Here is a 21233-nt window from a genome sequence, read left to right on the forward strand (position 1 = left end):
GCAACAGCTGGAGATGAGCAGAATCGGTGCCCCACTGCAGGTAGGACCACTTTGCCTCCCTATTTCATGACAAAAACCTTGTTTGGCAAGGCAAATTGCAGGTGGGTCATATGTAAGTGACCTCCCTGTGTGTGTTCCAAGTGTCAAATTTGTTACCCAAGGCTACTTAACCATTGCAGAACTACAGCTTCTAATTCAAGTCAATAAAATTAGTACCTGTGCCCAATCTGCCACACTATTTCATGCCAAAAACCTTGTTAGGCCAGGCAAACAAATCATTTAAATTTGCATAAGGGACACACTGATACGTTAACTTTCTGATTCAATTGTTTTACTATAAAATGTTCTAAATAAGAAACTGGAGCAGGAATCAGAAGAGGATAAGAAGCGGGAGCAGGAACAAGAAGAGGATAAGAAGCGGGAGCAGGAACAAGAAGAGGATAAGAAGCGGGAGCAGGAACAAGAAGCGGATAAGAAGCGGGAGCAGGAACAAGAAGAGGATAAGAAGCGGGAGCAGGAACAAGAAGAGGATAAGAAGCGGGAGCAGGAACAAGAAGCGGATAAGAAGCGGGAGCAGGAACAAGAAGCGGATAAGAAGCGGGAGCAGGAACAAGAAGCGGATAAGAAGCGGGAGCAGGAACAAGAAGCGGATAAGAAGCGGGAGCAGGAACAAGAAGCGGATAAGAAGCGGGAGCAGGAACAAGAAGCGGATAAGAAGCGGGAGCAGGAACAAGAAGTGGATAAGAAGCGGGAGCAGGAACAAGAAGCGGATAAGAAGCGGGAGCAGGAACAAGAAGTGGATAAGAAGCGGGAGCAGGAACAAGAAGTGGATAAGAAGCAGGCATAAGAAGTGGATAAGAAGCGGGAGCAGGCATAAGAAGTGGATAAGAAGCGGGAGCAGGCATAAGAAGTGGATAAGAAGCAGGAATAGACATAAGAAGTGGATAAGAAGCAGGAATAGAAAGTGGATAAGAAGCAGGCATAAGAAGTGGATAAGAAGCAGGCATAAGAAGAGGATAAGAAGCGGGAGCAGGAACAAGAAGAGGATAAGAAGCGGGAGCAGGAACAAGAAGCGGATAAGAAGCGGGAGCAGGAACAAGAAGCGGATAAGAAGCGGGAGCAGGAACAAGAAGCGGATAAGAAGCGGGAGCAGGAACAAGAAGCGGATAAGAAGCGGGAGCAGGAACAAGAAGCGGATAAGAAGCGGGAGCAGGAACAAGAAGAGGATAAGAAGCGGGAGCAGGAACAAGAAGCGGATAAGAAGCGGGAGCAGGAACAAGAAGCGGATAAGAATCGGGAGCAGGAACAAGAAGCGGATAAGAAGCGGGAGCAGGAACAAGAAGCGGATAAGAAGCGGGAGCAGGAACAAGAAGCGGATAAGAAGCGGGAGCAGGAACAAGAAGCGGATAAGAAGCGGGAGCAGGAACAAGAAGCGGATAAGAAGCGGGAGCAGGAACAAGAAGCGGATAAGAAGCGGGAGCAGGAACAAGAAGCGGATAAGAAGCGGGAGCAGGAACAAGAAGAGGATAAGAAGCGGGAGCAGGAACAAGAAGCGGATAAGAAGCGGGAGCAGGAACAAGAAGCGGATAAGAAGCGGGAGCAGGAACAAGAAGTGGATAAGAAGCGGGAGCAGGAACAAGAAGCGGATAAGAAGCGGGAGCAGGAACAAGAAGTGGATAAGAAGCGGGAGCAGGAACAAGAAGTGGATAAGAAGCAGGCATAAGAAGTGGATAAGAAGCGGGAGCAGGCATAAGAAGTGGATAAGAAGCGGGAGCAGGCATAAGAAGTGGATAAGAAGCAGGAATAGACATAAGAAGTGGATAAGAAGCAGGAATAGAAAGTGGATAAGAAGCAGGCATAAGAAGTGGATAAGAAGCAGGCATAAGAAGAGGATAAGAAGCGGGAGCAGGAACAAGAAGAGGATAAGAAGCGGGAGCAGGAACAAGAAGCGGATAAGAAGCGGGAGCAGGAACAAGAAGCGGATAAGAAGCGGGAGCAGGAACAAGAAGCGGATAAGAAGCGGGAGCAGGAACAAGAAGCGGATAAGAAGCGGGAGCAGGAACAAGAAGCGGATAAGAAGCGGGAGCAGGAACAAGAAGAGGATAAGAAGCGGGAGCAGGAACAAGAAGAGGATAAGAAGCGGGAGCAGGAACAAGAAGCGGATAAGAAGCGGGAGCAGGAACAAGAAGCGGATAAGAATCGGGAGCAGGAACAAGAAGCGGATAAGAAGCGGGAGCAGGAACAAGAAGCGGATAAGAAGCGGGAGCAGGAACAAGAAGCGGATAAGAAGCGGGAGCAGGAACAAGAAGCGGATAAGAAGCGGGAGCAGGAACAAGAAGCGGATAAGAAGCGGGAGCAGGAACAAGAAGCGGATAAGAAGCGGGAGCAGGAACAAGAAGCGGATAAGAAGCGGGAGCAGGAACAAGAAGCGGATAAGAAGCGGGAGCAGGAACAAGAAGTGGATAAGAAGCAGGCATAAGAAGTGGATAAGAAGCGGGAGCAGGCATAAGAAGTGGATAAGAAGCGGGAGCAGGCATAAGAAGTGGATAAGAAGCAGGAATAGACATAAGTGGATAAGAAGCAGGAATAGAAAGTGGATAAGAAGCAGGCATAAGAAGTGGATAAGAAGCAGGCATAAGAAGTGGATAAGAAGCGGGAGCAGGCATAAGTGGATAAGAAGCGGGAACAGGCATAAGAAGTGGATAAGAAGCAGGAATAGAAAGTGGATAAGAAGCGGGAGCAGGCATAAGAAGTGGATATGAAGCAGGAGCACGAATAAGAAGTGGATATGAAGCGGGAGCATGAATAAGAAGCGAACATGAAGCGGGAGCAGGCATAAGAAGTGGATATGAAGCGGGAGCAGGCATAAGAAGTGGATAAGAAGCGGGAGCAGGAATAAGAATCTAACTTCAGCCTAGTTGTAACTGCCAGAACATTCACAAAGGGATGGGCCTTGGCTAGACAAGCAGGGTGGATCTCCGATTAGATGTCATTGCCCCATCAATTTAGTCCCAATCACATTTACAAACATAACCCACTCTTACACTGTAGTTTTACCCGGTAATTTGCTTTTCTGTGTGAAAGGGATATTAGTTAGCTTATGTTACTGAATAGGGTATTATGTTGGGGTAATGTATCCCACGGAGATGTGGCAACATGGGAAGCAGACATGTTCTCCAGACTTTTTACCAAGAGACAAGAAACTAACAAAGTAGTCAGTAAGAGCAGGAGTTGTTGGAAGGGTCTTCCCTGATCTGCTTCTCAGAGGAACTACCGTAGAGCTTTGTAGGAGCTTATACACTATAACTTCTGCTATTACAGGGCAGAGCCTAATGCCTTATATTAGTTACTAGGCTAATACTTAAGCAATTCAGATGTTTGAGTGCATATGTGGAGACTTTTAGAAATTAGATATACAAGTATGGGGGAGGTGTAATACAGACACATAAGTGAGGTGTAATACAGACACATATGAGTGAGGTGTAATAGATATGTGTATACAGACGTATGAGCGAGGTGTGCCGTGTAACACAGACGTATGAGCGAGGTGTACGGTGTAATACAGATGTATGAGTGTGGTGCAATAGTGAGGTGTTATGTGTAATAGTGAGTTATGTGGTGTAATGGTGAGGACTGTGGTGTAATAGTGAGGTATATGGTATAATAGTGAGTTATGTGGTGTAATCGTGAGGTATATGGTATAATAGTGAGTTATGTGATGTAATAGTGAGGTGTGCTGTGTAATAGTGAGGTATACAGAGGAGTGTATGTAATACAGACCTATGAGAGCGGATTTACGTATAATAATGGTGTGAGACAGGGGCTGGGGTTATAAATGTCGCTATAGTCGGGACAGTGTGGTGACCAGCCATGCAGCGATGCCGGCACTCACCGATCTGTGTAAGCAGCGATGTCAGTCACTCAGGACGAGTCAGGAAGCTCAGGACCACGTGCAGTCACTGAAACCCCGCCCTCTCAGTGGTCATGTGACTTTATTGTACATATAGCAAAAGAAACGCAGCTAGTGCCGTATATACCGTACTACAGCGGAATACACCGCGCAGTCATTACAGCATATGGTCACTACCGGTGTTTGTTTGTTTTTGTTACTTTCCTTTATTATTTACTTCATGTACATTTTAATTATAGCGGGGGATCCAGAGCTGGGTAACACTGTAACTACTGTACTGATTGGCTAGGGTATTAAATGAGTAAATCATTAGAATTTAGAAGATCTGTGTGTTATATCAGCACTTGCAACCGGTAATGAAGGCAGACTTGCAACTTTTTATTCTGTATAGATTATATAGGTAACAGTTATTGAAAAATAATGTTTAAATATTACCTTACAAAGTAAAGGTAAAGCAATCCTACACCGAATACAATAGATACATTTTTTATTATTAAGTGCTGTGAAAAATACATTATTAGATATCACAGACCCTCCAACGTGACCCCTTCCATCAGGTACAAAATGCTTTGCTCCTGGACTTTATGATTGCAGTCACCCAGGGGCGGGTTGGCCGTTACTTTAAGCGGGAAGATTCCCGGTGGGCCGGTTGGACTGTGGGGCCGCTTGTTATCTGTGGCCCCGCCCCTAAATCGTGTCACCCGGCTGTCATTTTCTTTGCATGACAGGCAGCCCCGCGCCGGCTGCCTATCGCAACTAGTGAAGCGGTAAGGTATATTTCCCCTTCAGATTTGGTACCAGGAAGTGACGTAAGTGAGGGCGGAAGTGCAGTTTTCTGCCCATACTGTACACCAAAAGAAAGTTGTCCCCTCGCGGGCTCGCTTCGCTTGCCACAAGATTATATTCCCCCTCTATGCCAACATAGATGCTAGGGAATGACATTGATGACGTCAGAGTACATCTACGGAAGGGACCCACTTTTATGAGCAAAAATGTTCAGTGTGTGAACATGGCTTATATCAAAAAGATCCACATGTGACATAGAACTCCTATATATATATATTTATATATATATATATATATATATATATATGTGTGTAATTTGATCACATCCCACTCAGACAGCATCACCTAAAATACTATGACAATTTGTGCAGTGGGATGTGATATATATGTGTGTAGATAGATATACAGTATATATACTGTATATATACCAAAGATTCTAAGCATTAACCTTAGTATAATGTAACTGAAGATGATCTAATAGCAGCGGCATCATCAATATTACAGGACACTCTTATGCTGGCCATACATTAGCGCGGTGCAATTGAACTTACGATTTCCCTTGAACTCCCTGGCAGTCACGACTGCACGATTAAGTGCTTTTCTCCTTCATCCACTAGGGGACACTGGAGTTCAAGACAGTGGGATATAGACGGTGGTAGAGCAGAGCCTGGCACTTTAAATAATTCTGAAGTGTGACTGGCTCCTCCCCCTCTATGCCCCATCAGCCCCAGTTTTTAGAATGTGCCCAAGAGAGCCGGTCACATAGGGCTGAGCTCCAGCCCACACTTAATATTTTTTCTTTTATTTCAACTTTATTTTAATTTCTAGCTTTCAAAAAGCATTGAGGACAGGCTGACAGAGTACTGCGTCTGTCAGCCTGCTACATGGAGGCAGCAGGAGACCCGCCACCACTAAAAAAGAGTGCGTGTCGGAGTCCCAGGCACCCTGGCAGTAGCTCAGGGAGGACACGCCACAGCTTAATATAGAGGCTGTGTCCGTGCTTCCGAATGCCTAGCCGCAGCCCTGATGCCAGCAATGGTAAGTATAGCTCTGTTCCCCTTATGGGGAACAGAGTTTAATCTGCGGCCCCTCTGCCCCCTCCCAGGCTCAGGTGGTATATACTGTAGAATAACCCCTCCTGGAATCCTGTTATAACGCCGCTAGCGTCATTACAAGGGGCGGAGCTACCGCGCATAGAGCGTGGATACATGTACAGGGAGACTGTTCAGACAGTCTGTAATGTTGCTGCCTAGCAGCGAGCCCTGATATCCCTGCACTGAGCGCTGTCTGACTTAATAGAGCTGACAGCGCTCTGTTTGTCTGCTGCTCTCACGAGAGCCGAATCCTCCCTCTTCTCTATCCCCACGGGGAGGGAGCCTGCCACGTCCCGCTACTCCCATAAGGGAGTCTACATTGCGCAGCAGCGCGGCTGTTCCCTGCCGCGCTGGTGCTTGTAGAAGCACTGGCGCTGGCTTCTGCAGGGGGAGGAACACAGCCGCCGGAGAGCGAGGCTGTTATTCACAGCGCTCTCGGCTGCTGGTTGCGGCGCCAGTGCTTGTATGAAGATTGCACCGGCGCTGGCTACAATTGGCCGCATGGTGGGGCTTAGGGAGCTGCTCAGCGCGGTTGTTCCCTGCCGCGCTGGTGCTTGTAGAAGCGCTGGCTTCTGCACACAGCCGCCGGAGAGCGAGGCTGTTATTCACAGCGCCCTCGGCTGCTGGTTGCTGGCTATTACGTTCCCGCTCCCCCACTCGCATTATGCCTGCTATACCAGCCATTGTTTGCGCCCCGCCCGCTTATTGATAAGTGGCAGAGTCTAGTCCATGCTGGCGTGCACAGATGCCGCCATTACCTCCAGCGAGTATTATAAAACAGCATATGCACCTGCCTTAAAAGGAGCCGGGGCTTATTGCCAGCATCTCCTGCATCCTCACTCTGGAGTTCTGTGGGGGGTGCAACCCTTAACAGGGTTGTGGGTTTTATTCCCAGTACGGCCCTAGCTGTTTGGAGTTTGTATGTTCTCCCTGTGCTTGCATATGGCCTCTCCCATTTTTTTCTTTACTTAAACCTACAGTACCTGGTCTTATTAGGTTTAACGGCACAACTGTGGAGTTTGTAATTTAACCTGCAGTCTTTATATAGATTCTGGCTCTGCCTCATCTCTGTTATATTGCACGTCGGTAGTTCCCCTACGGAACTGGGCAGTGTACTGGTTTAATATTATATATTAAAAAAAAAAAAAAAAGAATGAAGCACAGGGAGGAACATGCCACAGCCTAATATAGAGGTTGTGTCCATGCCACTTTGCCCACCACATATCTATCAGCGCCTACGGCCACACGCCCGATCTCGTCTGATCTTGGACGCTAAGCAGCGCCAGGCCTGGTTAGTACTTGGATGGGAGACCGCCTGGGTATACCAGGTGCGGCAGGCTTATTACATTGAACATCTGGGGCAAATATGCTTGATGTGTAACAGAATAATGCAGTGTGTTTCTTGCATCTATAGCTGCCAGAGATCACTCTGCCTAAATGTGTATAGTATGCATAGTCGGGGCCACTGTTCTGGCTGCTGCCAGAAATTACGGTTATTGCATATCTTTAACTCAAGGTTACAAAAAGGGTGCGTCCCATCCCCAGGCTTATGCCTCACATTGGCTCACCTTAACAATGAGCCGTACTCTTCTCATGCATATATGTGGCTGCACATATGTTAAATCTCAACAGCCTTCGGTGCTTACCTTAGAAGGTATGCATCTGTGCATCTATATGGATTTATATCTTATTTATTCCCTTCGGCAGCACACACAACACGAAGTAGTAACATATGGCCGTTGTGGTGGTTGGCATTGCTGTCTCGCATCACTGAGGTCATCTTTTGATTTCCATCATCTGGAGCCAGAAGGGCACACCTGATAAGGCGAGTACACCGGTAACGGAAGGGTCCCAGGATCGCAATCAGTCTGGGATAGTACGTTGCTAACATTTCCTGCCCCAACGCCGTAGCAGAATGACAGCCACGCGCGGCACATGAGCAGTCTCCCTGCGTGGAGGTAAGCCACATGTATGTATATACTTGTATTTTATACTAAACCCGGCGTTAAGACCTGGGGCTCAGTTCCTTCCATGGCTCTAACTATTGCCCATGTTATATTTTTCAAATTATATAGTCACCTACTAATCTTGTATGTAGGTACGCGTAGGCATGTGGGGATTTGTGTGTATGTGTATATATATATAATATATATATATATATATTGCTTCTTATCCTTACCATTAAAGCAGGGGTAGGATATGTTCTTCTCAGTTTTATGTCTGATACCTAGCATATTTAAAGAGGATGCTGCGATGAGAGGCTGGACTCTCCTGATCCGGTAGTTTGTTCTATAACTCCGCTTACACCATCTCTCCCTAGGGATTGGGTGGTGTGTGTGTATATGTATATAATTATGGATATATGTAGGTATGCCTATACTTCCACAATCATTAAGGTACATATTATTCCACGTCTGGAAAGCTGCCAGGGTTTACCAGAAGCTGTCTGTTATATCCATACATATTATATGGTGGCTCTATAGACTAGAGTCATGTTCTGCAGCTTACATAGGATAGTCACAGGCTCCTACGGCATTGCTTCTAGTATGGACTCTATACATGTCCTGGGGCCTTCCTGTATGTCCACACATGTATATAAGGATATGTACTTACACCCGCCTCGGGTTATAGTCCTGTTTCCATCAGTCTATATCTACGGCGTCCACTTCGGGGGACCTATTAATTACAACTACACTCTAGGGCGCACTTAGTAACCAACTTGTAAGACACTAGGAATGCAGTGTGTGTATATATAGATATAGCATGCTGATCTCCTATTGCGGGATATATGTGTGTGTGTGTATATATGTATATGTATGTAGCGTGCTGATCTCCTGGTGCAGGAGTTTGACAAGTGACTTACTAACTCTTCCTTTCAAAGAGTTTGCCTTTTCATGCAGCTATGTTTATGTGTGTGTATGTGTATATATACTGATATATTCCCGTTCCTTGTATGAATTTTCCTAATTGGAGAAATCTGTTTTTGGCCCTTACTTGGGATAATTAACGCATTCTATGTCTATGTACAGGTACCTTTCCCAGTATCGATTCAGGTACTTTATATTATTGTCTTGTCGCATATCTAAATAAAATGGGTATCTGAAGGTCCCTTGGGTACATTTCCTATCAGTACATAGAGAATCCAGGATCTATTCCATCCTCATGGCTTATTTAGTTAATTTACATGAGGCCTAGGGCCACCCGCCGATATAGGCAGGGTCTGGCCTGGGTTGTATCAGATTGTGGGCGTAATACACACTTCACCATTATAAGTGTTAATGTAAGGATACACTAGCAGACCGTTTTTGGGGTATGTGTAATCTCTATATGGATACATATGTCTAATGGAACAGGCTCAGGTATAGCGTCCTGTTGTACGGCCTTCTTGTCTCCACTAACAATTTGCTAGTTTCTACAGTATTTTCTTCTGCAGCATCTCCAGACTGAAGTCCGTGCTGTAGAGCATTGATCTTTGCCCACTGAGGCTACTCTTTGTACCTGTCGTGGTGGGTTGCTGTGAGATGAATAAGGTCAGTGACATTCTACATAGCGTACAGAGGGCATCTGGTCGCTCACAGGTAAGCGGGCTTCTGTTCAGTATCTGTTGATAAATTCAGCACACTGACAGGTACCTGAATGGTACCTTCATAGTTGTCCTAGTGCTTTAGCCTTGCGGATGGGATACTTCCCTATATTGGTAACTCTCCCTGGGTGGAGGTGGCATCCGTGCTCTTTTTCTGCTAAGGGTATCCTGGGTGTGTTCATACTATGTTCAGGCCAGTAGTTGGTACTGATTACACTCTACCATCATGTAGGAAGTTGTCTGCTGTTTGACAAGAGGGGTGGTACTGCCGTCTGACCCACTAGAAGGAATTGTAGTCTCAATCCTCTCGTATCCGCCTCATGCCCAGTGGGATCGCCACTCGTTGACAACTTCTATGGTCTAAACCTTCCACTGGTTACCAACCCTTTAGTAGTTGGACCTCGAGAATGGTTCAGGGCGACTGTTAGGTCGTGACTCTTGCCTCCTTGTTTGCTTGGTTAGGAGTCTGTGGACGGGTTCAGCTCCGTCTCTGTATATTGGTATCATTATACTTTTATCTATATGATTGATGTCCCGCAGTGCTGGGATTCTGCTGTCTGAGACTGTTGCAGCTTCCTGTAGTTGTCGCTGGTACGGTTTTCTCGAGTTTTGTTCTCATGTTACTGCCATTCTATGGATTTTAGTTGGGGTTTTCTGCTCCCAGTGGTCTTGCTTGGTCTGTTTTTGGCTGAGCTTACGGTGTTCTGATGCTTCTCATCTGCGGCTACTCTCTAGCCGTATTCCATTGAATTTACGCTGTAAGTTGTGGAATGTCTGTGACTGTTCAGCAAGGAGCTCTGATTGTCTCCTGGCTCTACGACATGCCTCCAGTCTTGGGCTGTCCCTGTTTCGGTTGGCCGAAAGGTCGGCAAGTTCTCCGCGCTTCCCACCCGGGAGGTTGGCTTTGGGACGTCCCCACTGTCTTGAACTCCAGTGTCCCCTAGTGGATGAAGGAGAAAACAGGATTTTGGTACTTACCGATAAATCCCTTTCTCCGATTCCACAGGGGACACTGGACGCCCGCCCAGTGCTGCGTTCCTGCCGTTTTGTTGGGTCCTTATCTAGTTGTGTGACTGCATGTGTTCCCTGCAGTGGGTTCCTCTGTTCTCCTTCAGTCGGTATTGTTCCGTTCTGTGGTCTTCTCCTTCTCCTCATTTTCCTGTTGTCTACCGTCTCCTGTCGGGCTCAGTTCTTAAAACTGGGGCTGATGGGGCATAGAGGGGGAGGAGCTAGTCACACTTCAGAATTATTTAAAGTGCCAGGCTCTGCTCTACCACCGTCTATACCCCACTGTCTTGAACTCCAGTGTCCCCTGTGGAATCGGAGAAAGGGATTTATCGGTAAGTACCAAAATCCTGTTTTTTCACACACGATCTGATTACGATAGATAATATGGGCTGCACATTTGATAATACGACACGATAGAACATCGGCGGGAGCTTGCATCAGATCGTATCCTACCTAAATACTACACGATTTCCACAAGATTCATCGTACGTCGAGTCTAAAATCTGGCAATCGGCCCGAAATCGCACTAGTGTACGAGGAGTATAAAACAACAAATATGCTATCAATGGTAAGTAAAAGGATACATTATGCTAAGGTTAATGCTTAGAATTTTTAGAATAACAGCTATGCAATACAAGGGGTCATGCGTTTATAATAATATTATATATTTGTAATATTTTTATATATCTGCAATTTTTGTAGAATTTACATTATTTGTTTTAAGGTGCAAAGGGTGGGATGTACTAACATCGTTTTCGCGATGCGGTACATCTTACCTGTATTTGGGTACATAGGACCTGATTCAGACCCGTTCGCAAGCGGCCGCTTGCTCGTATGCAGCCGATTTTATGCGTTTGCACTAGGGATGTGCAGGCTCGGATAGGTTCGAGTTTGCACGTGGAGTTCGGATTTTTCCCTCCAAAAAAACGGAACTCAGAACGAGGCAAAACGTCATCTTACATGGACGAACATCATCATTCCTGGACTTTTGTCCAGGAATGATGATGTTCGTCCATGTAAGATGACGTTTTGCCTCGTTCTGAGTTCCGTTTTTTTGGAGGGAAAAATCCGAACTCCACGTGCAAACTCGAACCTATCCGAGCCTGCACATCCCTAGTTTGCACATGCATATGCATCGCAGTGTCCGTGCGCAAACTAGTTCGAGCGATCGGGAAGTGCTCGCTCGCCCAGCAAAGACAGCCCAGTGGAATTAGTGACAGGAGAGGCCGTTTGTGGGTGGTAACAGGGGCAGGACTGTAGTAACAGGGGAGTGGCGGTGTGAATGCACGCCGTTTCAGAGGTGTGCATAATTAACAGGCAGCGTCAGAGTACACGTCACCTGGCTGGTTTTTACACTGAAATGCTCGCAGTGCTTGCGGTAGGGTAAAGGCAACCGCAAGCGCTGCAGTCAGACCCGATGGAACCCGATGTACCGATGGTTGTATATACTTCCTGGAGATGACATGCGCTAGATGGTGGATGAAGACAGGCTGGTGGGCGTCTATAAACACAAAGTGATCGCTCGCCAAGACATAGTGGGCGTGCTTATGCCTTCCCGTGCGATCACCTGCCTTGACGTCATTTAGCTGAATTTGCATACGCTGGGAGCGAGCGGCAGCATCTAGCGAGCGGGTCTGAATGAGCTCCATAGTGCAATTGATTACCATGGTATGTACCTAGAATATTGCAAAGGACAGCTCTCCAGATAAGAGTTGTCCTTTGTGATGGCTCCGGAGAGAGCGACTTATAGGTTTAACACCCAGAAGTCCATCTGGCATCCTTCAGCGCATGCGCAGAAGGCTGAGGGGGTGATGGGAGGGAAGCGATTGGATCCCTATCAGGAGAGGCATCCCCCCCAAAAAAAGGATATGCTTCTATTGAGTAACACCTCCTCAAGATAACGTTACCTATTGTGACAAAGCTTAGTACATATGGGGTATGTAGTAAAGTCCCCAAAAACTGCATTTTTGGGGTTTTTATAACATTTTCCCCTTTAGTACATCCCAACGATAGTCATTTGTCCACTTGTGTCACAAAGGGTCCGCTGATGTGGTGGTGCTGGTGGTGATCCCGGCGTCTCACTAATCACTTGGGCTATTCAAGGTAAGATGTATCTTCTATGTATTATTCCTGATGAAGGGTTGAAATATACTCGAAAAGTTGAAATCTCTGTTGTGGAATCCGAGTTCTTTTAAAAAAATCTGACGATTGCCGCTGCAAATGGACATATATATATATATACATACATACATACAGTTCATCCGGAAAGTATTCACAGCGCTTCTCTGTTTCCACATTTTGTTATGTTACAGCCTTATTCCAAAATGGAATAAATTCATTTTTGTCCTGAAAATTCTAAACACAATACCCCATAATGAGGTGTAAAAAGTTTTTTTGAGATTTTTGCAAATTTTATTTAAAAAAAAACAACAAAGAAATCACATGTACATAAGTATTCACAGCCTTTGCCATGAAGCTCAAAATTGAGCTCAGGTGCATCCTATTTCCACTGATCATCCTTGAGATGTTCCTACAGCTTAATTGGAGTCTACCTGTGGTAAAAATTCAGTTGTTTGGACATGATTTTGAAAGGCATACACCTGTCTATATAAGGTCCCACACTTGACAGTGCATGTCAGAGTACAAACCAAGCATGAAGTACAAGGAATTGTCTGTAGACCTCCGAGACAGGATTGTTTCGAGGCACAAATCTGGGGAAGGGTACAGAAAAATATGTGTTGCTTTGAAGGTCCCAATGAGCACAGTGGCCTCCATCATCCATAAATGGAAGAAGTTCGGAACCACCAGGACTCTTCCTAGAGTTGGCCGGCCGTCTAAATTGAGTGATCGTGTGATAAGCGCCCTAGTCAGGGAGGCGACCAAGAACCCGATGGTCACTCTGTTAGAGCTACAGCATTCCTCTGTGGAGAGAGGAGAACCTTCCAGAAGGACAACCATCTCTGCAGCAATCCACCAATCAGGCCTGTATGGTAGAGTGGCCAGACGGAAGCCACTCCTTAGTAAAAAGCACAAGGCAGCCCATCTGGAGTTTGCAAAAATGCACCTGAAGGACTCTCAGACCATGAGAAACAAAATTTTCTGGTCTGATGAACTCTTTGGCGTCAATGCCAGGCATTATGTTTGGAGGAACCCAGTACCGCTCATCACCAGGCCAATACCATCCCTACAGTGAAGCATGGTGGTGGCAGCATCATGCTGTGGGGGTGTTTTTCAGCGGCAGGAACTGGGAGACTAGTCAGGATAGAGGGAAAGATGAATGCAGCAATGTACAGAGACATTCTGGATGAAAACCTGCTCCAGAGCGCTCTTGACCTCAGACTGGGACGACGGTTCATCATTCAGTAAAACAAAGACCCTAAGCACACAGCCAAGATATCAAAGGAGTGGCTTCAGGACAACTCTGTGAATGTCCTTGAGTGGCCCAGCCAGAGCCCAGACTTGAATCCAATTGAAAATCTCTGGAGAGATCTGAAAATGGCTGTGCACCGACGCTTCCCATCCAACCTGATGGAGCTTGAGAGGTGCTGCAAAGAGGAATGGGTGAAACTGCCCAAAGATAGGTGTGCCAAGCTTGTGGCATCATATTCAAAAAGACTTGGGGCTGTAATTGCTGCCAAAGGTGCATCAACAAATTATTGAGCAAAGGAATGTGAGTACTTATGTACATGTGATTTCTTAGTTGTTGTTTTTTTTTTTTTTTAGTAAATTTGCAAAAAACTGTTTACACGTTGTCATAACGGGGTATTGTGTGTAGAAATTTGAGGACAAAAATTAATTTATTCCATTTTGGAATAAGGCTGTAACATAACAAAATGTAAGAAAAAGTGAAGCGCTGTGAATTTTCCGGATGCACTTTGTGTGTGTGTGTATGTGTGTGTATATATATATATATATATATATATATATATATATATATATATATATATATATATTAGTACAAGAGTTCGGCACTCAGGTGAAAAATGCAAAGGACGGGGTGCCTTCCTTAATAGTCAATACACAATACAATGCTCGTCCTGTGTGAGGTATGGAGACCCCCCAGGAACAGAACAAAACGAGGCACTCCCTTTTAAAGTAGAAAAAAAATATATGTTTATAACATGTTGAAGTTCAGTACAGAGGCATGTCAATGTTTCAAGGTCCGCAGACCTTTTCGTCAGGACTGTACAACAGGCATCAAGTTGATGCCTGTTGTACAGTCCTGACGAAAAGGTCTGCGGACCTTGAAACATTGACATGCCTCTGTACTGAACTTCAACATGTTATAAACATATATTTTTTTTCTACTTTAAAAGGGAGTGCCTCGTTTTGTTCTGTTCCTGGGGGGTCTCCATACCTCACACAGGACGAGCATTGTATTGTGTATATATATATATATATAAAACATCCCATTCGACACCAATTATATATGTATAGATATATACATACACATCCATCCCTCTATCCCATTTATGTGTTTATTTCTACATATATGTGTGCTTATAGAAAATGTGCATATCATACCTGTCCATCTATACCTGTATGCATTTAATATTGAAGGTGTAGGTGCATTTCCTATACACAGTCCAGGAGATAGGACACGGAGGATTTGTCTCATATGCAGACACACGGACCCGCCACTCATCCCAGACAATGAGCTTACATTCCCACAGCACTTGGGCCATGTTGCTTTGTTACCCAATCACCTCCGTCGAGAGGAAACATTTTACCACTTTTTTCACCCCCTTAAAGAGTCAAATTTCGAAAAATCCCTGCTTAGTGGGCACCTACGTCATGGAAGGAATATACTCCCACATTTTCATGTTTCTAGGTCCAGGGGTATGGGCTGAGTGTTCATGAGTCAGTCAGCACATTTGATATATTTACCCTATATGATATAGTATGCTGCAGCATGTTTGGTGTGATGGTCACCATAAAGTCACACCAGCTGCTAACCACTAAATGCCAGCCAAAATCTTTCCTCATTTATTTATTTTTGGGTAATTGCTATTTTCTATTGCACCTCTGAACATTTTTAGAATTGGTGTGTTCAGCAGATAGAAGTGGAGTGACATTATATAGCAAGTACCAGTATGGCATAGTAATATACAGCACCTGATTCTGAGTCAGAGGCAGTGACAATATTGGATGCAGTGTAGTGAAGTTTAGTGACGTGCGGTGAGGTCAGTGGCTGGTAATCACTGATTGATTAACACCCACCACCCTCAACAGACCCTGCCCTCTAAACAGATTCCGCCCTGCAACAGACTCCACCTCCACAACAGACCCCACCCCCTTTAGGGCTGCTTCCAGAAATTTCCTGGGCTGGTTTTCCATCCCAATCCGCTCTTGGTTATCTGGTTGGACCTCTGTTGCATGAGGATGACATTGGCTTTATTGCTATGCAAACAGGTGGCTTCCAGACCATATGTTCTCCTGTATGAATAATGAATACCAACTCAAGACACTGCCTGTCCAAGAAGGATCAATTTCTTCAGAGTTTCCCTATTGCGGAGAAATCATATAGGTAAGAAAATACTAATTGTCATTCACATGCTTGCTGTGATTATTCACTGGAGAGATGGACTGTGGGCATTTTGTACCTGATGGAATAGATCATGTTTGAGGGTCTGATATCAATTTATAGAGATTGTTCAATGAACACCTAGATACTGCACATGGGATATTCTCCACCCCAGAGGCGTGTCTAGCTCCTCCCATGGATGTATATTGTGCCACCCAGAGGCGTGTCTAGCTCCTCCCATGGATGTATATTGTGCCACCCAGGGTGTGCTTAACTCCTCCCATGGATGTATATTGTGCCACCCAGAGGTGTGCTTAACTCTTCTCATGGATGTATATTGTGCCACCCAGAGGTGTGTCTAGCTCCTCCCATGGATGTATATTGTGCCACCCAGAGGTATGTCTAGCTCCTCCCATGGATGTATATTGTGCCACCCAGAGGTGTCTAGCTCCTCCCATGGATGTATATTGTGCCACCCAGGATGTGCTTAACTCCTCCCATGGATGTATATTGTGCCACCCAGAGGTGTGTCTAGCTCCTCCCATGGATGTATATTGTGCCACTCAGGGCGTGCCTAGCTCCTCCCATGGATGTATATTGTGCCACCCAGAGGCGTGTCTAGCTTCTCCCATGGATATATATTGTTCCACCCGGAGGCATGTCTAGCTCCTCCCATGGATGTATATTGTTCCACCCGGAGGCATGCCTAGCTCCTACCATGGATCTATATTGTGCCACCCTGGGGCATGTCTAGCTCTTCCAATGGATGTATATTGTGCCACCCATAGGCGTCTCTAGCTCCTCCCATGAATGTATATTGTGCCACCCTGGGGCATGTCTAGCTCCTCCAATGGATGTATATTGTGCCACCCAGAGGCGTGTCTAGCTCCTCCCATGGATGTATATTTTGCCACCCAGGGGCATGTCTAGCTCCTACCATGGACCATATACCCCTCAGTCCCCTATTTTTCAACCTCTCTTTTCTCTCTTACACCCTTTCGTAATTACCACCACTGACTCACCTTTTCCTCCACTCTCTCACTGATATTTCTCCATCCACCTACTTTCTTTCTCTAAGTCCCCGCCCCCCAATTTGTCGCTCTCTCGCCTTTCACTGCACCCTTGCTGTGATGTGTCATCAGGCGAGGCAGAGCCTTTCCTGTCATTCTTAGGTATACTCCAGAGTTTTGAGTTGACTATAAAATTATGCGAAAAATTGAAAGAAAATATTATAAATATCTTCTTTGTATTATTCCAATAATTTTTATAGTGAAAACTCTGGAGTAAAATGTATATGGCAGGTGAGGAACTGCCTCCCCTGTCTACCTTTTCCGCACATCCCTGATCAAAACACACCAAATTTCCAGCACTATATACTGCTGCACCTTTGTATAATGCCCACATGAATCCTCAGGTTCATATATGTATGTGTAAATCTGGCTCTGATACTAGTCTGTGCCTCCCTAGCCATTTACCTCACCGCAAATCACTATTTCATCTACTCTTCCCCACTGATTATACAGTACCATCAGCGCCAAGCACACTGTAATCGTAGCAGGTTATGCTGTAATGTCCCTTGAAATCATGTGAGTGACCATACTGTTGACAGTTTGGATTCATGCGTTTAGCCGTCTCTTCCGGGAGCCTGGGAGGTTCCTCTCTATTCCCAGAGTGTCCCGGACATCCCAGGAAAGTAGACAACTATTAAGCAACAGGCAGATTCAGCTCTAGATCTATACAGTATGTTACATATTCCCTTTATCAAATGAAGATCTAGATCTATAGAGTAGAGCTGAATCTCACGTACATTCTGTGTCCAGGACAATCTCACTGGCCAGTCATCCGGAACAAATACTGGGGAACAGGATAAGTAATGATTACATTGATAAATACAGTTTATTACAAGGAAGATAAAAATTGCTGCCACCTTTCTGCAAACGGATATGGGGATTTATCTATATTGAAGTGTAAAGCCCTGTATCATTCATCAACGGAGATAAAAGGATTTTTCACATCTTCATCTGATTCAAGAAGAGTAATTTATGATTTCTTTTGGGGTCACCAGTCTTCTGTCAAACTTTACTTCCCATACAGAAATATGGGGTAAGTGTCGGGCAGTCATTTCATAAACCCACAGAATGCGCATATTTTTCCGTAATGAGTTTGCCATCAGGATGGCGTAATAAATAGAAATAGTGATAAAATAGAGATAAACAGACATACCCAGTATCTTCCTTCTTCCTGCATTGTGCATCTATCTGCATATGTACAGTATATAAACAACAATTTGTCTTCTAGCGCATTTTTTAGACGGTGTGTATTGCCATATAAAAAAAAATGCAGACTGGCCCACTAATTGATTAAAGCAACCCTACAGACGTGTTGCGACAGGTTTTGTGTACGCAGTTACAATGGCTCCGACGGCTGATTTCCAGCAGTCATTTTGAACAACCATAGGATTGCTCAGAGGATCAGTGGTGTCTATGTACGCAAGAGGCGAATGAGAGATGCCACTGATGGGCCTCTCTGTACAAATCCCAGCAGCTGCGGCATTTGCATATTTTCACAGAGCCGCCGTGACGGGATTAGCGTCCATTTCTGAATCAGGCCCCAGATTGCAATGCAAGGAATGAAAATATATTTATTTGTTTGCATGCAGGGTAAATACTGGCTGCTTTTGCGTGTAGCCTATAAACCAGGCCCGGCCAAAAGGTCGATCGCGATCTACCGGTAGCTTGCAGTGCTCCCGCCAGCAGATCGCGACCAACTTAAACACAGCAACTGGGAATGCTGGCCTCTGAAGCGATTAGAGGCTAAAGAAACTTCTAATAACTTCAGAGGCCAGCGTTCCCAGTGATGCAGTGCGCAGGTGTCATGACGTCACCTGCGAAGTGAGGAGCCTGTGCGCCTGCTGGATCCAATTAGATTTAGCAGGCAGCGGCAGAGACGGCAGGACTCTGGAGCCCTGATGGCGTGAAGCGGTGCCAGCGTGAAGACAGGTAAGATTCTTCAAAGGAGTGTGGGCGGGCTGTTCTGCACTGGGAGGGGGATCTAGAACTGGGAGCACTACATTACGGGGCACAACTACAGGAGGCATTGCATAAGAGGCACAACTACTGGGGGCATTGAATTATTGGCACAACTACAGGGGCATTGCATAAGGGGCTCTACTACAGGGGGAACTACATAATGGGCACAACTACAGGGTGCATTGCATAATGGGCACAATTACAGTGGGCATTGCATAAGGGGCACAACTACTGGGGGCACTGCATAATGTGCACAACTACAGGGGGCATTGCCTAAGGAACAGAACTACTGGGGGCATTGCATAAGGGGCACAACTACAGGGAGCATTGCAAAAAGGGCACAACTACAGGGAGCATTGCATAAAGGGCACAACTACTGGGGGCATTGCATAAGGGGCACAACTACTGGGGGCATTGCATAAGGGGCACAACTACTGGGAGCATTGCATAAGGGGCACAACTACTGGGAGCATTGCATAAAGGGCACAACTACAGGGGGGCATTGCATAAGGGGCTCTACTACAGGGGGAACTGCATAATGAGGACAAGTACAGGGTGCATTGCATAATGGGCACAACTACAGGGGGCATTGCATAAGGGGCACAACTACTGGGGGCATTGCATAAGGGGCACAGCTATAGGGGCATTGCATAAAGTGCACAACTACTGGGGCATTGCATAATGGGCACAACTACTGGGGGCATTGCATAATGGGCACAACTACTGGGGGCATTGCATAAGGGGCACAGCTACAGGGGGCATTGCATAAGGGGCATAACTACAGGGGGCATTGCATAAGGGGCACAACTACAGGGAGAACTGCATAATGGGCACAACTACAGGGGGGGCATTGCCTAATGGGCACAACTACTGGGGGCATTGCTAAGGGGCACAACTACTGGGAGCATTGCATAAAGGGCACAGCTATAGGGGACACTGCATAAAGTGCACAACTGCTGGGGGCATTGTATAATGGGCACAACTATGGGGGGCATTGCATAAAGGGCACATCTACAGGGAGAACTGCATAATGGGCACAACTACAGGGGGGGCATTGCCTAATGGGCACAAGTACAGGGGGTATTACACGGCCTCTACTACAGGGAGAACTGCATAATGGCCACAACTACAGGGGGTATTGCATAAGGGGCACAACTATTGGCACATTGCATAATGGGCACAACTACAGGGGGTATTGCATAAGGGGCACAACTACACGGGGCATTGCATAGGGGGCTCTACTACAGGGATAACTGCATAATGGGCACAACTACAGGGGGAATTGCATAAGTGGCACAACTATTGGGGCATTGCATAATGGGCACAACTACGGGGGGCATTGCAGAAGGGGCACAACTACAGGGGGCATTGCATAATGGGCACAACAAGTACAGGGGGCATTGCATAAGGGGCTCTACAACAGGGAGAACTGCATAATGGGCACAACTACAGGGGGCATTGGATAATGGGCACAATTACAGGGGGCATTGCATAAGGGGCACAACTACAGGGGGCATTGCATAAGGGGCACAACTACAGGGATAAATGCATAATGGGCACAACTATAGGGGCATTGCATAAAGCAGTGGTTCCCAAACTTTTTTGAATCACGGCCCCCTAGAGTATCAGCATTGTTTTCACAGCACCCCTAAATTTAACTTTGTCATTGATAAACTCAGAAACAATTGAAGTGAAGTAGTAAAGTGAAGTAAATTGTGCTTAAATATCATCCTTTTGTTCAGTTATGTGGTGGTGGACAGGTCTGCGCTTCTGTTTGTCCACATATTTACATTACATTGACCATAAAGAAGTTGATTTGTTGCTGGACCACCAACCTGAGGCACCCCTGCAAGTGTCCCGAGGCACCCCAGGGTACCACGGCGCACAGTTTGGGAACCACTGGCATAAGGGACACTATTACAGGGGGAACTGCATAATGGGCACAACTACAGGGGGCATTGCATAATAGGTACTACTACTGGGGGCATTGCATAAGTGACACTACTACAGTGGTCATTGTATAAGGGGCACTTCTGTGGGCACTGTTTATTGGATACTATGTGTGATTTCGGCAGGACAGATCCCACGCCCTTTTCTGCGAGGTCACGTCCCTTTTTGCATACCACACCCAGTTTTTCGGGCTCGGTAGATCACGAAAAGGTTTTAAGTTTTAAGCTGCATACACACACAACGATTTTTTTAATGATTATTGTTAAACGATATCGTTTAACGATAATTGATGGCAAAAATCGTTCACTTTCTGAGTCAAACGATGAATGATTATCGTTCATGCGCGTTC

General features: G+C 45.9%; 1 protein-coding gene across 3 annotated transcripts in view; it reads right to left on the bottom strand.

Annotated features, from left to right (window-relative positions):
- TSEN2 (tRNA splicing endonuclease subunit 2) overlaps nucleotides 1-3983 on the bottom strand; it is a 28133-nt gene extending 24150 nt beyond the window's left edge. The window contains exon 1 of one of the 3 annotated variants that reach the window (XM_088472713.1): nucleotides 3781-3878. The gene's annotated coding sequence lies outside the window, so the exon portion shown is untranslated. The other 2 variants (XM_088472712.1, XM_088472714.1) reach the window with 2 other exon arrangements.
- Nucleotides 3984-21233: the final 17250 nt, after the last annotated feature.

Source organism: Taudactylus pleione, unplaced genomic scaffold, assembly GCF_031769625.1.
Source record: "Taudactylus pleione unplaced genomic scaffold, aTauple2 ptg000128l, whole genome shotgun sequence".
Lineage (NCBI taxonomy): Eukaryota > Metazoa > Chordata > Amphibia > Anura > Myobatrachidae > Taudactylus > Taudactylus pleione.